The sequence below is a fragment of the Drosophila navojoa genome, chromosome 4 (genome assembly GCF_054131105.1).
Source record: "Drosophila navojoa isolate 15081-1374.11 chromosome 4, UAZ_NAV_1.0, whole genome shotgun sequence".
NCBI classification, from domain to species: Eukaryota; Metazoa; Arthropoda; class Insecta; order Diptera; family Drosophilidae; genus Drosophila; species Drosophila navojoa.
Window position 1 is genome coordinate 9716715 of NC_142892.1, and position 18048 is coordinate 9734762.

The window sequence follows — 18048 nt, forward strand, 5'->3', positions numbered from 1 at the left end:
GTTCGCGGCGCTCTTTGCTGTTGTTGTTGTTGTTGTTGTTGTGTATTGCAGTTGTTGTGGTTGGTCTCGTTGTGTGCGTGTGTGTGTGTGTGCTGTCCAGCATATGGTCATAAAAATGTGCAGAGCTCGGCAGATGCGCTGATAAATCATATTAAACCGAGAAACTATGCACGCAAATACATATGTATAGAGGTTTATTTATTTATTTATATACATTTATCTATGCGAGAATGAATGCGAATGCATGAAAATACTTGTAGCAATGGCAACAGCTTTGCCAGCGATAACAATGCAGTCCCATATGGCCTGAGCACAGGAATTTCGATAAGAAAAGTGTGAAGAGTGTGCCTTAGAGTTGGGAGTATGCGACTGGGCAATACCCGCCGGGAGAGGCATTAAGGTGTGCCAGGACTTTGATATTGATATGCTTGGTTTCGTCTTAGGATTTTATATAAGAATGTGAACTTGGTTTAGTATAGGTAGGATAGGGTAGGGTACTATAGGAAGGTATTGAAGGGGCAAAAAGAAAGTGTGATAATTTAATGAATAGGGAATACAGAGAGAGAAATGCAGAGAGAGAGTGAGAGGGTGAGTGAGAGAGTGATAGAGAGAGAGAGGGAGAATGAGAGAGCGAGAGAGAGAGAGAGGGAGTGAGAGAGAGAGATAGGCATACAGTCAGAGTCAGCAATAGCTGCCTCATCCTGATCTGGAACACCGTTTCGAGCATTTCTTCTGCTGCATCTCAAAGAAACATATTATACGAAACCCAGCCCCAGCTCCCACTCTCACTTACTTCATATTATAGACAACAGCAAGGCACAAGCTCACTCCCATTCAAATATATCAGTTTAACTGTTATCAGTTTAAAAGAAAATATCAAATTTCTGGGTTAAGCTTCAGAGACAGTTGCCAAGGAACGGGCACAATTTAACCTCTATTACACACAATCTGAATCGTATTTCTTTATTTGTTTTTATATCGAATTTACCTGCACACACACACACACACACACATGCGTAAAGGGACACCCACACACTGGGGCAGTTTGGCTGTAAAGTATGCCATAAAATATATCCCCGAAATGTCTTTAATTGCGTAAATTTGGTCATTGCGTGGGCGGCATTTTCGATTTACGTATTACGTATTACGTATTACGCTCTTTGGCTCGTAAACAACTTGGCAGGAATGTCGCCCTGCCAAGTATCTAACCGAAGAGAAGAAGAGGAAGAAGCAGAGGCAGAGGGAGAGAGGCAAGGGCGCATACCGCACGGCGCATTTTACATAAAAATGCAATAAATAGCTACAGAAAAGCGCTTGGAAGCGCACCAGAAATTTATGTGGTCGAGGATCTCTACTCGAAACTGGGCGCCCCTAGCCCGGCTCCTGCCACTGTCACTGCCGCCCTACAGTATCTCCACTCGTAAATGTCAAATGTCGAGCCGGTTCGGGGCCAAGGGGAAGGCGCCTCAAAGTACGCTTATAAATTGCTCTAAATAGCAATTTTTTTTTTTTTTAGGTTATAGAGCGTCGCGCAACGTCTTTGGCTTGCTTATCGTGACCGGGTCCGGACTGGAGTCCGGGTCCGGTACCGGGCTCCAGGTCCGTGCGCGTAGCGAGTGTCGTGTCATTTGTTCGTTTTCTTTATTAGTGTCATGTATTTTTATAGTTCAAAGGACATTTGAATGATTGAATGAACTGTATGTGTGTGTGTGTGTGTGTGTGTGTGTGTGTGTCGTCCACTGACCGCCCTACGGCCAAGAGCCGAACCGTACCAAAAACGAGTTGCGCGCATGATTTCATCCCTTGCAGCGCTGGGATCGCCACCCCCCTTCGTCGACCGCCCCCCGCGCACGCCCTGCTGGCCCTTGCGTGTGGTCGCACTGGTCAGCCGCCCAGGCACGTTTCATCATGGGTTGCTTGTTGGTTTCGACTATATCAAATAACGACTATTGACTGCGCCTGCTGTCTCTCGCCATCGCCCTCTGTATGTATGTGTATGTGTGTGTGTGCACGTGTAGGGTTACACAACGCGGCTCCTGCTGCTGCTCCAGCTCCTGCTCGAGCTGCTGGTGCTGCTTTTGATGATGATGATGTTGTTGTCGTCGTCGTCGCCAGCGTTGACGTTGTCGATGACGAATGAAAATCAATATTTATTAGATTACTTTCGAAATTTTATACGAAAATAGAATTTTTATGACATTTTATTCAGCTCTCGCTCTCTCTCTATCTCTATCTCTCTCTTTTGCTGTCTCGCTTCTTTGAGCATTTGCTAACTGCCTCAACAAACATTTTCTAGTTGCTTTAAGGGCTGTTAATCAATTTTTTTAAAGGGTCAACACACATTGCCAACTGTCAGCTGAAAAAGCTTTTACTTTATTAGAGAATATATTGAACTAGGAAGTCTTCAAATGTATACAGATTGGCTATGTGCATGTGTGTGTGTGTGTGTGTGTGTGTGTTTGGGCAGTATTGCATATAGATTATTATATTTGGCGCAGTTTTCTTGCTCTGCTTACGGACGGTTTCATTAATAAGCTTAATAGTTCGGCCATTATCTCAGGCTTCAATTAAAGTTATAATCTCTCTCTCTCTCTCTCACTTTTATTTCTTTTGCCTACCCGCCCTCACCGCATGCCGCATCAGCAGCATTCCCTAATGACTCGGCTAATAACATAAACCAATTACTTGAATATCTGTTCAACTGCACATTTAATATTAATATCCTGCCTCTCTCACTCACTCACTTTATCTCTCTCTCTCTCTTTTTTCCATCTCTTGCAGGTAAGTTGCCATCATCCATTAATACCACCAGCCATCAAATTAGTAAGTACAGAAAACGAGCTGCTAACACTTTTATGTGCGTCTTTAAATGTATATGTCTATGTGTATATATGTGCATGTGTGTGTGTGTGTGTGTGTGTGCTGTGTTACATATAAGAATTCTACACCTATGCAGAGGGTCAGGCCACTGAATTTTAGTGGCCTCCGCTGACCTCGTTTGGGGCTCGCTTTTATGGCCAAGAGCCAAGCCCTAAGCGCGCTGATGCTTCTCACGTGGCTCAAAACTAAAAGCTCCCCGGAGTGCAGGAGACAACGGTAGCCGCTCGCACCGCAGCCCGCCCACCCACTCGGGAGCCACTTAATTATGAAGCTGCACATGAAGTAAAACGTCATAAAGCGTCGAGTTGAGCTCATTCCTCCAGCTGCCTCCTTCCTTCCTTCCAGCCTGTTTTTTTTGGCAGGCTCTGGCAATTGCTGCCTTGGGTAGCATCATCCGTCGTCTGCTTGCCTCAGCATTGTTGTTGCTGTAGTTTTTTTTCTTTTTCTGCCCTTGTCGGTTGTTGCTACATTTTGCAGTTAATTTTGCGTTGCTAAATAAACTGTTTATGGCATTTATGCCAAAAATTTTTGGCCAAGCGGAGCGAAGCGAAGGCAGCTGGATGAAGGATGACGATGAATGAGGCGACTAATGGTTGCTGCTCTCAGTGCACAGCTGTGCATGTGTGTGTGTGTGTGTGTGTGTGTGTGTGTGTGGGTGACTCTGTGTGTGTGTGTGTGTGTGTGTGCATTTTTGCATGCTCCCCACATGAGCTGTGCAGCCAATGTCTGCAGGCTTCGCTTGCATTTTAATTGTAATTTTTTGCATGCCCCAGAGCCAGGCAATGCCGCCCAAACAAATTTCTGTTAATTAAGATGCCAAATATGAGAAGGTACAAATGCTATAAATATTGAGCAGGCTTGTTAGAGTTTATGCGAATTCTCAGAGTGTTTATTAAAGGGTTTATATTAAAGAACTATATATATTTATATATGAAACCTAAACAATATTTCTGCTAAATATTTTTAGCTCTTGACTAAATCAGTTCGGCGTTGACTTAAGCCTTGTTTTGCATTTGTTTGGCCAAGTGCTTAACAAATTCTTTGCCGTTGATTGAGTGCGAGTGTGTGTGTGTGTGTGTGTGTGTGTGTGTGTGTGTTGGTGGGTGCTTTGACCCGTGCACACATACAGATACACTCAAATGCTTACACATATATTAATGAATATTTACATTTTATGCAGTCAGGCGCAAGCACACACACATCCCCAACCCCCCGTCCCCACCCACGACGTTCAATTCCCAAACTCCTCGCCCCTCACCCTCCGCAAAGCTCACGCTCAACCACTGACAATTTGGCAGTCACCGCAATCATAAAAATTTCACCCCAAAAAAAAGTTAACATACACATGTATGTGTGTGTGTGTGTGTCTGTCTGTTTGTTTGTATTTGGTGCCCGTCCGTCAGTCGCCTCTGCGCCTCATTTAAATGCAAATTTTGACGAGCGGTTTTACCGTTCTGCGAGCGCACTCTGCCGCTGCCGCTGCTGCCGCTGCCTCTACCGCTGCCGCTGCCGCTGCTGAATGAAAACATTAAAATTAAAAATAAAATATAAAAAAAAGAGACGGAACCCCGGGAGAAGACAAAATACTGTGGCCTGCTCTTTAGGCGTCGCATGGGTGGCTGCCTGGCTGCTTGGCTAAAGCCGAGGCCTGAGAATAATTCAAGGTGATAGCTTAATTGAAATATGCTTTTAGGCGCTTTGCTCTCTGTGCCGCGCGCTCTACACATTTTGCATACTTCAGCGTCGGCTTTTGCTTTGCTGTGTGAAATTTCAGCAAGCGCCGGGTGCATATTTTATGGCGCTGCGGTCGACCACAGAGAATAAAAAACAAAAAAATAAATAATGAAAATCAACAACAAGAAAAAAATGAATCGACGCAGCTTAATGTTATGCAAAGTGTTTCGAGCCTGTGGGCAAACAGAGAGAGAGAGAGACGGAGAGTGAGAGAGGAACAGAGAGTAAAGTCTACATCCGGTCTCGAATGCAGGAGGCGTCATCATCTTTAATTGCTAGCCATTTCAATTCTCATTTCAACTTCAATTGACTTTCGACAGCAGACGAAATTAAAAAAAAAAAAAAAAACTGAAAATAAAAAATACAAATTTAACGTGGCCAAAGGTGGAAAGGGAACTGTTTAGCATAGTCAAGTGCGGGCAGTTGCGCGTAATAGAAAATGTATTAGATGAATTTGCGCTACTCGTTGGAATTCCTAATTAAGCAACACAAATTGTTTATCGTCTAGGAAGAGAGCGTTAAGCTGTGGTGGCATGCGAGAGACAGAGAAAGAGGGTGAGAGAGAGTGAGATAGAGAGAGAGGGAGAGGGAGAGAGAGAAGGGAAAGAGAGAGAGAGATCGTCAGTCAAACAGATGGACTAGGTATAGGTCTGAGCAGGCTAGCCTCAGTTCTAGAGCTAGGAGAGTATAGACTTACTTCTTTAATATATAACAATAGTATAGTATGATAATAAAATATAGAATAATAAATAAAAATAAAGACTCGTCAATTTATCTTATTTTGTTATGCTTCTTAATTTTAATATAAAAATGTTTAATGAATATAATGAAATTTGTATATAAGGAAAAGCTATGAAAATAACATGTGGATTTCTTCTCCTGATTTCTTCGCCTGATATTTATTCAATACGTGAACGTAGTAAAGAGATGGAGAGTGGTATTGCAAGAATATTGAATACAGAATGATAGAGAGAGAGAGAGAGAAAGGAAGATATAGAGATATAGAGAGAGAGAGAGAGACATGTAGAGCGAATACTCTGAAAGCAACATTCTCTGTCTTACAGCGCCTCCTGCTCATGCTGCTCATTACATATCTAATTCAAATATGATTACTTATTGCCATATATATAGCACTCAAATGACATAACACAAACCTACCTACATCGTCTCTCAATTTCATTTGGCTAAAAACAGAAAGGAAACTCATATTCCGTATGAGCTTTAAGAGCAAAAAGTTCAGCATTTGGCAAATTCATTTTGCGCACACAAAAAATAAACCGCTTAAAATGGCTTTGAGCAGAGCAAATAGCAGAAACGCATCTAATGCATGCAAATGACAACAAGGCGAATCACACACACACACACACACAGAGAGAGAGATGTTTGTTTGTTTGTGTGTGCATAAGTGAAGTAGATCTTTGTAATCTGAAATGCTCAAGGCGTGCAAATATTCAATTTTAAATATGCAGCCAAATAAAGTATGAAACAAAAAGAGAGATAGACAAACGTAGGCAGTGAGCAAGAGAGAGAGAGAGAGAGAGCAGCAGCAGCGTGCTGCCCGTATCTCTTTCTCACACTCGCTGTCATAAACACAATGTCATGACAACTTTTGAAATTTGAATTTCAAAGCAAAATTCTTCTCTCATTTATTCATTTGCTCAGTCATTCATTGTCATTTATTTTATTGCTTGCTCACACACACACACACGCACACGCAGACTGTTAAATGTGTGTGGAAAATTGGTACATGTCCATTTAGCAAACGCCTGCCACACCCACCGCCCTTCCACCCCATCCTACAGTCTGTGCAAATTCCTTGCGCATCTTTTGATCTCTGACAAACTTCGACTGTCAATAAATTGCGACCCGAGGTTCTCTGTATTAATTTGCTTTTCATTTGGTTAGGCGTTTTGTCCTTTTGGGTCGATAGTTCGTGTCCTCTAAAAACTTGCATTTTATGATCAAAGCATAGACTTTGTCTGTCTCTCCGTCTGCCTTCTGCTTGACTTGTTTCGGTTGTTTTTAAAGTTCAAGACGCGCCGCGTTTTATGTGCGCATAAAATTTGACTAGTCCCCAGATTTTCATTGAGCTCAGCGTGTATTTGTGTGTGTGTGTGCGTGTGCTTGAATGTTTTCATTATCAGCTGAGAGTTTGTACATGTGCAGGGTGACTTTCATGCCCCTTTGTCTGCCGCCGCCCCCTCGAGGGTTGCAGTTCGATGTTTAATTTTTGGCCATATTATTATTTTAATAAGCAATTTGGCTGTCGTTGGCACAAAATACGAACACGTGTTGGCCCGCGCTCCGCCTCAAGCGGGGAAGTGTCTATTATGCAGTCGTAATTGCCTTGGCCTCGCCGACCTGGAGAGGTAACACTCGGCCTGAGCCTTAACTATCTGCGATCTCTTATCTCTCTCGCCTGCCTCTGGTCAGCGGCTGAAAGTGACCGGGCGTGTGATAATCAGATTATATGCTACCCCCCACATGGGCTTATCATGGACTATGTCTCTGGGCCAATGATGACATAACAAAATGTTGGCATACAATCAAGCAAATGCTACCTTCTCATAGGTGGCCCAGCCACGCCCACTCAGGGCTCTAGAAAAGTTTATTAAACACAAATTTATAGCTCACATGTGAATAACTCAAGGAAGACGAAGCAGAAGCAAAAGCAAACAGAAATCAAGTTTTGCCCCGTCCTCTCTCTCTCTCTCTCTCTCTGTCTCTCCCTCTCTCACTCACTCTTTCGCTCTGCCCTTAGGGCGCTAATGAAACAACAAGCCAGATCGAGAGAGTTTGGGTTGAGCTTGGAGAGGTCGTTTGTCAGTTCAGGGGTTCACAAGCTCAGCGCTCAAGTGCCACACACACACACACACACACACACACACACATATACACACTCACTCTCTGCTTCTGTTGGTATTTTGCCATAACTTGAACAAATACGCAAACATTTCAACACATTTAAGTGCAGCAACCCCGCATCTCGACACGACTTTTAATTTAAGCCCACTTAACACCTCATAAAACAGGCAGCGTTCCAACTGAATGAGTGAATGGCTGACTGACGGCCTGCCTGAATGACTGACATAGCAGCACTCCCTGTCTCCCTCTCTCTCTCCCCCTCACTCTCTCTAGCTCTTGGTTTAATATAAATTATATACATTTTATACATTTTAATTTTTACAATTTAACTGGCAGCGTAACAACTTCCATGCAATTAGGTCGAAAGGGTTACACACTCTCACTCACACACACACACGCACACACACACTTAAAAAATCAACCCTTGTTGTTATTTCTGTTTTGTGCCCCTGCCGCCTTGCCGTCTCCTGCTTGATTGCTACTTTTGGCAAATTAAACTTGAAAGTTGTAAAATTTCCCTTGTCATTGACAAGGACACGTGCGTGTAGGCGCCCTTACAGCCCTTCACACACACACACACACACACACACACACACACTCATACACTCTTAGCGCAGTCAAGTCTTGTCTGTTAAGTGCTGCTCGAATATTATCGAGTCAAGTTCTTTTCTGGTAATTCATAACTAAATTAAAGTGTTTGCTGTCTAACTCTGTTGACTCTTTGACTGGCAGCTCTGTCAGTTGTCTATGTCATTGATTTGTGGGCCCGCACCCGGCTCACAGACTGCACCGTGCTCCATTCACAGGCCATAACAATTGCTGTTTATGCTGATTTTTATACCGGCTCGAAGCGGGGGCCAGCCAACAGACCTGACTATGAATAAGTAAGTGCGTGTCGGTAGCAACATTCAAATGTCCTCGATGCTGCTTATTTGCTCTGTAATCTTAAGCGACAGGCATTTCTTTACTTATTTATGTACTCTCGCCCACACACACGTACACACAACTTAAAAATCACAATGGGGTTTTTTTTTTTCTGGGGGTCGACTTAGATAAGCAGCCAAGTCATGAGACCTGAGATTCGAGTCGTTCCTTTAGCTCTGTTCTGCTTTATTTTTATGCGCTTCGTGTAAGATTTTTATTGTGTATACAGCGTCGTATATGGGACGCTATCTGGCGGCTGCTATCTGCCACGTTTGCTTTTATTATTTAATGGAGCACAAAATGCATTTTACTCGCCATTGCCTACACGAGACTTCTGCCTGCCTGCCGAGTGTGTGCCTGTGTGTGTGTGTGTGGTTGGGCATACAAAATTAATAATTTATATATGAAAATGTGCGTTAAGAGCTGCGAGTCTCTGTCGAGTCGAGTCGAGTCGAGTGGAGTCTGTTTGCCAAATTGCTTAAGAGAATGCGCGTTAGGCTGTTTGCCAAGGTCATAAGTAGGACTTGAGGGTACGCCGTGCCGAGATTTGCTCGTCTCTCGTAATTTGCTTAATAAAACGCGGTTGGCATATTGCATAAAATATAAGCAAATGTTGTCCTTTTGTTTCATTTCCTTTTCTTTCCCATTTCTTGCTTTTTTTTTTTTGTGTTTTGTTTGCAATTTATAAATTGCAAGGCAGGCGGCAGCAATGCTTGACTCTCGACTGCTCGACTGCTCGACTGTCGCTTTTCATTTGGCGTTACTTTGATATATGGCAGATGGGGCGCGAGACGGGGAGACCAGAGCAGATTGCACTCGGGGTTGGCTAAATGGCAAAGAGCTAAGGACTTTGGCTGCTACAGCGGGGATGTGTGCATAAATTTGCAAGGCTCCGGGGAGAGGTCCTCGAGTTCAGCACAGCCTCGGGGCGACTGTCAAGTGGCTAAAGCTGACAAACGGCCGTAGCTAAAGCATTTTCATCTCTCTCTCTTTCTCACTCTTTATCACTTTCTGGGTTTTCATGGGTGCATACACTCCAAATTTATGCATGTGCCCCAAAAAAAGAGGATAAAAAAATAGTAGTGACCAAACCAGAGTAAAGGTATTTTTGAAGGGAATATAATATATACATATTAGAGGTAACCTGCAGCTACTAAATTTTTGAATAGGGGAAGCCATTTAAGCGTGCAATCTTATGCCTGGCAAATTGATGAAAAGTTTAAATAAATATAAATAAATAAACAAATAAAATAACTAAATAAATAAATAAAATAAATAAATAAATAAATAAAATAAATAAAATAAATAAAATAAATAAAATAAATAAAATAAATAAAATAAAATAAATAAAATAAATAAAATAAATAACATAAATAAAATAAATAAAATAAATAAAAGAAATAAAATAAATAAAACAAATAAATTAAATAAAATAAATTAAACAAATAATATAAATAAAATAAATGAAACAAATAACATAAATAAAATGAATTAAATAAATAATATAAATAAAATAAATGAATCAAATAAAATAAATAAAATGAATTAAATAAATAATATAAATAAAATGAATGAAACAAATAAAATACATAAACTTAATTAAATAATTAAAATAAATAAAATATATAAAGTTTTTTTTTTTTTTAAGTCGGCATGACTCTATGGAGAACTTGAGGAAGAAAACTTTTCCTTGGCAAGCCTAGAAAATATTTGCTATGATGGCAACAACATATCACTGCCTCAGCATGTAGCATGACCAATATCCATTGAATATACCAGCCATGGAGCTGCTACGAAGCTACATTAACCAAGATAAATAGAAGCCTACCATACAGACCTTGCTAGCACTTTGCAGCCAAATGCTATTCCATTTATCAATATTTCTCTCATCAGTTCGCTTCACTTTCAGTTCTATGAAAACTTCTTGCAATTTTCTCAATCTCCGCGCCTCGCATGGCAGCTGCAATCGCAGCGCTTCACATATAATTCGATGCGGCTTAAATTTAAATATTAAGCGCACGTAAATTTCTGCAGCTGCAGCTGTGTATAAACAGCGCGAATATAGCTTAAAGTGTGTACACACTGGCGCACAGGCTCGAATTGCGCTGAGATATAGTATGTGCGCGATGCTGTTTACAAAAACAAAAACAACAACAGTAACAGCAACAGCAAGAAGAAGAAGCCGCGTATGCAGCACACGATTTTCCAATTGAACTCACACGTGTTTACACACACGTAGAGAGCGAGAGATACTCTAGCAAAGATACATCTGTAGATGGAGGGGAAAGGGGCGAGGGAGAGAGAGAACGCGCACAGTTGCCATTTGATGCAGTCGTGCATTCAATCGCTGCGTCGTCACCTCCACGCGGCCAGCCCGAAAATCATTTCAAGTTAATAATAAATGGAGCATCATCATCAGACATCAAACTCGTTGAGCAAATAGACGACGATGACGACGAGGACCATGGAGGTTGATGATGATGCCACGGCTATCCTTTGGCCACGGCCAGCTCTTTCACTCGTTTGGCTCGTTGTTTGTTTGTTTGCATTGCCTGTGAAACGTTGTTGAAAGTGATTTCCTACTCTCTTCCTCTTCCTCTCCCTCTCGCTCTTGCTCTCTGTCTGTTTTTATGTTTATTCTTTTCAATTTGTAGCCCTGCTTTTGGTCATGTAATGAGCTGCTTCAGCTGTGCGCACAAATCAATTAAAATACGTGCCAGGCATTAGAAAGGCGCCTACAGCTTGGGCTGACTAGGCAATATGTCTATCTGTGTGTGTGTGTGTGTGTGTGTGCTTATGCGCATTTCATATTGAACACAAGTCAAGAGACTGCCAACATGCCAACTCAATTGACAGTTGAAGGCAGGGCTATACATATATGTATATAGATATATAGATATATAGATATATATATATATGTATATGCCCATATACTATATGAACTGTCATCCTGTTGACAGCAAGGTAGCCCTATATAGGACACACATGAGTGGAGACTGTGCGTGTGTGTTGGCCTTAACAGACATTTTCACAGTTGAGTGCTTTGTTGGAGCAGGCACAGCAGCCGGCTGGCATGCCATCCCTTTCGCTCGCTCTCTCTCTCTCTCTCTCTCTCTCTCTCTCTCTCTCTCTCTTGGCTTATGTAATTTATAAGCATTTCTTGCGTGCGCCAGTGGTATGCAACAAAAATGTTGTATTGGCCATTATATAAGCCGCTTTGAGTGGGCTTCAGCTCGGCAGAAGGTATGCTTTAAACGTCGCTTTGACTGGGCAACCAATCAATGCTCAGCCCTCGAGACACTCCCGCCCCGCATGTTTGAAATGTTTGCCTAGCATGACGGGCCGAAATGATATTCTTTAAATAATATCGGCCAAATAATCGATAGACTCTCATAAATTTGCCGTTAAGCAGAGCTTAAAGTGTGCCTCATTTAAAAGTATATCTTCATACACATATCTATATGTATGCATTAATGTATTTTATAATTGAAGCTTTTCATGGCCTGTATATCTGTATTATGTGCTTAAGCCACCTTTTATATCACTTCTTTCTGTATTTATTTCTTTCGTAGCACATGAATCCATTCAGCAATAAAATCATCTAAGCTCATTTCATGTGCTTCAGTTGGCTTTGGCTCCAATGCATTGTGGCACACGGGCAGACGCCATTTGAAATCCATGTGAAACCTTTTCCGCCATTCAATTATACTTGCCTTCATCCAGGACACCTGTCCTGTGCTACAGGCACTCACACTCCGGCCACCCGGCTCAAAATTTATGTCTTCCGAAAACGACACTTGACTGACTTTTGTGCCCGGCCAAGTTGACACAAAAGACACACGCGCACACACACACACACGCACACACACCTATAACACCAAACACTCGAATGCCAGCGGCAGCTCCAGGCGTGTCCATCAGCTTGGCTGCCTGCTGCCTGCTGCGCCCACAGCGCCCGCTCCTCAAAATATGCAAATAAATTACTAATAACCCCTGAATGTAACCCTAACACGGATAAAAAAAAAACGTATATATATATACGTATATCCAAAGCAGCAAACAGTTTATGTGTGTGTGTGTGTGTGTGTATTCCTATTCATAATTCAAATTTTACGCCACAATAAACAAAAATGCCTAAAATTATGCAACACGGCACATGCCGCAAACACACACACTCGCACACACACACACACACACACACACTGGCACACTTTTGAGCTGAGTAAGTCATAAATTATGTAAATTTAATTTTACGCCCCGCATATAGCAGCAATATATTGGATATACTATATACGTACGTACGTACGCATGGCTAGGCCAAGTCAACCACAAAATTGTCAAAAAATGCAAAAAGAAGTGAAAATATGGAAGAATGTAAATAATTAATGGCATGTAATTATCTAAATTTTAGACAATTACAAAAAATTAACACAGCAGGCCGAAAAAAAAATTATGACATTTTTATTATGCGAAGCGACGAAGCAGCAAACAAAATGTGAAAATGTAAAAATACAAAAAAAAAAAAAAAGTGAAACGAAGGAAAACGGAAAATTTATATGGCATGTCCTTGCGTCGAGTTTCCGTTCCGCATTTAACGGCATTTTAACGCATGCTAATGACTGGGCTGTCCAGAAACATATCGAAATACTTTCCCCCGGGCCGCAGCAAAAGCAAGGTGTAGCCCCTTGAAAGGTTTGCCATTAATTAGAGGCCATTCGACACGACGGCGTCTGACAAAACATTAGTGCGTTTAATTTATTAGCCTAGCTTGGGCAGAGCTGTATATATATATATATGTACACATATATTTATAGAAGCCGAACGAATTAGCTAAACAAGCCGGGAGAGACAGAGCTGGAATGAATGTATTCGTTGGCGTCTATAACAGAGTGACAAGATTTTGGCCACATGTGTGGGCTGTCATTCGAGACGGGCATAAAATAATATTGATTTCGCTGGCGTAATAGGCGTGCCTGTGTGTGTGTGTGAGGGTGTGTGTGTTTAGGTATGTTTTAAAATATAAACCCCTCAATAAATACGTCGTATTTGTGCCAAGGAGAGAGTTGAAAGCGAAGTAAAAAAATTATAGCATACTTTTGAGCGCACATTAAAATATGTGAAGAGTGTGAATAATATAAACGCAAATATAATTATGTATATTTAATGAACAGTTAATGATTGGTTAACAAATCTTAGGAATATTTTGCGAATTTTAATTTATATATTCATAGATATTTATAATTTCTATTTCAATATTAACATTTAAATTATATTTATATATATATTTTAAATCAAATATATATAGATTATTATTCAATATTAATTTGCTCATTCTCACTTTAGTTTTCATGACTTTGTTTTTATATACTCTTTACTTTCATGGGATTTTCCGTTTAAAGTGAACAAACTTTAGCCATTTTTTTTTCTGCTGAAAATCCAATTTAAAAATCGAACAAAATATTTGGTATCTAGTGGTGACTTCTATTGTCTGGCGCTCTATATAATGGCCAAGCAATTGTCTGCTCATACAATATGGCATTAATAAAGATTGCAGTTATGCCGCGCTCAATGCCAATGGCTCAATGTATCTTTGGTCAGCCAGACCAACTTTAATTGCCACTTGCTAATTGCAAACACGAGCATGGCGACCATTATATACAGCTGCTATATATCATATATCAGAGATATGGTAGAAAAACTAAAGAGAAAGAGAGAGAGAGAGACAGAGAGAGAGAGAGAGAGAGAGAGAGAGAGAGTGCAGCCACAACAAACGTGTGCAACATGGGTGAGAATGAACATAAAAAGCAGCCTCGCATGAGAAGCACCACTGATTAGTATCAAAAGGATGCCAAGGATGTGGATGTGGATGATATAGTGTGCGTGTATGTGTGTGTGTTGGTGTGTTAGTTGCGGTTGATAGTCGCCGTTGCCCTACAGCGCAGTGCAAAAAACTTTTGATTAAGCTACAGTTATGGCAGGTTGTTACCAGAAGACACACACACGTACACATAGACAGGCGCAGCAGTAAAGCGTGCTCTAAGCGTAGGTGAGATGGATGGTGGTGCTCTCGCTATTGTTTTGCTTGCTAGCTCGTTAGTTTGTTTTGCTGTTGCACGCTCGAGGCGCAACATTGTCTTTGCTTTTAGCTGCCAGCTCCGCACCAACTCCTGCTGCTGCCGCTGCTGGCTTTGCCAGTGACAAAATTTCAACTCTCAACTGGCAACTCTCTATCAGCAGCTGCACACAAAAAACTTTTGCGTAAAACTTTGATGATTTTTGATAAATTTATCGAAAGAAGCGAAACCCACATACTATACAGCTTATATATAAAGAAAGTGAAGCTCAAGCTGCGTTTTCAATAAGCAAACATTGCTTAGAGGAGTATTACTGTTCTATCAACAGAAACTTGCAGCGCACTCAATTCGAAAGCAGCGATAATGATCATTGCCAACAGCAGCAGCAGCAGCATCATCATCATCGTGCTTGTCGAAAGCATAATAAAAATCGCTTTTCATGTGGCGGATTCACTCACTCTCTCCCCCTCTCTCTCTCACACACACACACATAGTCACTCTCTGTATTAGACGTTGCTGCTGCTGCCATAACAAAGCCATAAAACGTAGTTTTAATTGCATTTTCGTTGTTCCATTTTATGTAGTTGAGTTGGCGAATGCATAAAAACAACAAAGCGCAACTGACCAGAGACAGAGAGTGAAAGAGAGAGCTAGAGAGGGAGAGAGAGATGGAGCATGGGCAGTTGTGACTTGGCTGGTTCAATAGACGGCGCCGCATTCTAATTGCAGCAAGGGATGCAGATGTAGGCACTTATGGCTTGACTGGGCAACTCCTACTCTGGCGCTGGGGCATCATAAACTAACGCACTTTATGCGGGGGTTCATGCACTTACCCGCACAAACACACACAAACAGATATAGAGACATGGAGAGTCGCCGAGTGGTTGCCGTTGTTGACTTGGCAGTTTGGCACTTGCCAGTTGGCACTTGGCAGTTTTTGGCATTGCATACGCGTAGGCGGCGTCGCCTGGACTAGCCCGCCATATCATATCATGCACGACTTGGCGAGGCGCTAAAATTTGCGGTTTTACGTTCCCACTGGCGCCGACTGCGCAGCCCCAGTTGCTCTCGCTCTCTGTCAACGGCTCAACACTTTGTCATAAAGCTAATTGTGTGCTAAGGCAAAGAAAAAAACGAAATTTTTGTAGCTGTATTTCGTTCTTCTTGTTCTTCATTTTGTTTTTGGCTCGCCAGCAAAAGATTTAATTAACATTTTGACTCTCAAAGGCTTCCCAAAAGATGTGGGTTCGCAGCGCATTTTTGGCTACATTTAAATTTCAAATTATGTGCGCTAATTACGCTCCCAATTTCCACACACACACACAAAGAGGGAAACCTTTTTGGTACCCATAATTAGCAGGGCCTTTGTGCTGTGCGAACGCAAGGCCTGCAGCCCAAAAACCGAACAAACGTCCGCAGATGAAGCAACAGCAGAGGCTGAGAACAACTCAGATGCCTTAGCAATGTTGTTACACTTAACTTACACTAAACAAGCGGGGGGTTAGGGGTAAGGGGTTAGCGATGCTTGATGAGTGCGAGCTGACTTAAAGCCAGCAAACAAATTGTTTTGGCTGGCAGAGGACTGTGGCTTAAAGCAAACTGTTACAGTTCATAGAGCCACATCGAATTGAGGTCAAATCGGGCCCACAGAGAGCTGGCGGGGGCGTGGAGAGGTAGTCAGAGTGTATTGAGTTCATTAACCAACGATTGCAATCAAAAATGCAGCAGGAAAAACTGCACACAGAAGCCAGACAATTATGCCATAGACTCTTCGAATCTCCCATGTGCAAGTGTGTGTGCGTGTGTGTGTGTGTGCCTGGTTCGATATGTGAACATGTCAGTGTTGTTTTTGCATGCTGTGTGCGTAGCAGCTGCGGGTGTCGACGTTGATAAAGCATTCAAAAGCAACAGCAGCCAGCAGGAGCAGGCAGCAGGAGCAGCCAGCAGGAGCAGCCAGCAGGAGCAGGCAGCAGGAGCGGGCAACTTGCAATGCAATGCAGCTCTGAGCTGAGCCAAGATGCTGCTGCTTGAGCTGGAAAACGTTTTCCAATTTATTACCCCGGCCACATCAATCATTTACCAGCCACACAGACGCCGGCCCCGCTAGCCAGAAAAAAAAACAACCAAAATCCTTCTCCTGCTGCCAGACCGCAGCAACGTAGCCAACGTACGTGCGACTAAATGAACATTTTTGGTTAAACATTGGTTTAAATTTTGCGGCGTCATCGCCAGACTCACTCCTAGTCGCAACAACAGCAACAACAGCAACAACAACAATCGTCGTCCTGCATGCTGTCACTGTCAACAACATTGGCGTCGCTGTATACAAAATCAACAAGGCTTCAGTTCATCGACCACTTAATTTATCCAGCTGAGCTTTGAGTAAAAGGCAAAAGCGAATTTATGCTCGACGCCAATTGTGGCGCGCCTGTGGGCAACGAGGCGTGGCAGGCGTGGCTGGGTGACTGGCGTGGCTGGGTGACTGGGCTGGCATGCCTTTGGTCAGACAGAGAAATGCACTTAATTGCCATCAGCCGCCGCCCACTCATTGACTGTTTAGCAACAGCTCGAGTTTTACAATCAAAAGCAACAAAAAAAAATTGCAGCCTGACGATGCATTTAGGCACGAGAACAGAAAGAGAGAGAGAGAGAGAGAGAGAGAGAGAGAGAGTGTGTGTGTGTGTGTGTGTGTGTCCAGTAGAGTCGATGCGAACCTTTGCGTTCATTCATTATGCATTAATGTAAATACGGTAAATGTTGTCCAATCATTAACATAATTGAATTACAAACAAGCGGGCGCCCAAATTGGGGTCTTGTTCATGCGCATGCATAAATCGCAATTTTAATTACTCGCCCGCCTAATGGATCGTGCGCCACGGCAGCCGTATTACAACAACTAGCAGCAACTAAAAAAGAGTTACTAGACCCGCCCAACCGGGCCCAGAAAATTTTCGGGTAACAAGCAATAACAATTCAGGCGCAACGCAATGCGCCAGCCAGGGCATTAAATATTTTACGACATGACGTCGAAGCGCGGCCAGGTGAGGCCGGGGGAGGCCAGGTTGAGGAGGCTCTCTATAAAGCAATTGAATTTTGCAGTTAAAAGCTTCAATCATTTTCAATTGCCGCAAACTAATGGCTGATTATAAAATATGCATGCGACAGGCAGCAGGCCGGAGCCGGCCAACCTGGCCAAGCTGTCGTCCCTCATCGCACTAATGACACGAACATGGCCAGCGCTGATGAGCCAATCTAAGACCGGGCCGAGCCGAGCCGGGCCTGGCTGAAACAAAATGACACCTGGTTTCATATAAAAAGCAATCATCAAATGCGAATTTCGGTACGGGTTTATTGATTTGCTCGGCTCTGCTTGGCATAAAGCCTTCAATTAAGTTTTATTTTAATGCATTTCATTTCAACGTCTTTTAATGGCATTTTTCGTATGGCTACCATCCAAATAACTCATTTGCCATAAACCCAAAAGGTGACCACAACACGTAGCCGAGCTGTAGAGCTGTAGAGCTACAGAGCTCCAGAGTCAGTGGCAACGTTTGGGGTTGCTGGCGGCGCG

The 18048-nt window shown here is 42.5% G+C and overlaps 2 protein-coding genes across 3 annotated transcripts in view; both read left to right on the forward strand.

The window, feature by feature from the left end:
• The window catches only part of LOC149091385 (uncharacterized), a 218933-nt gene extending 216110 nt beyond the window's left edge, over positions 1-2823 (forward strand). The window contains exon 6 of one of the 2 annotated variants that reach the window (XM_089259250.1): positions 2647-2823. The gene's annotated coding sequence lies outside the window, so the exon portion shown is untranslated. The remainder of the gene's footprint in view (positions 1-2646) is intronic. The other variant, XM_089259249.1, reaches the window with a different exon arrangement.
• The window catches only part of bru3 (CUGBP Elav-like family member bruno 3), a 160667-nt gene that overhangs the window by 17829 nt on the left and 124790 nt on the right, over positions 1-18048 (forward strand). The window lies entirely within an intron of this gene.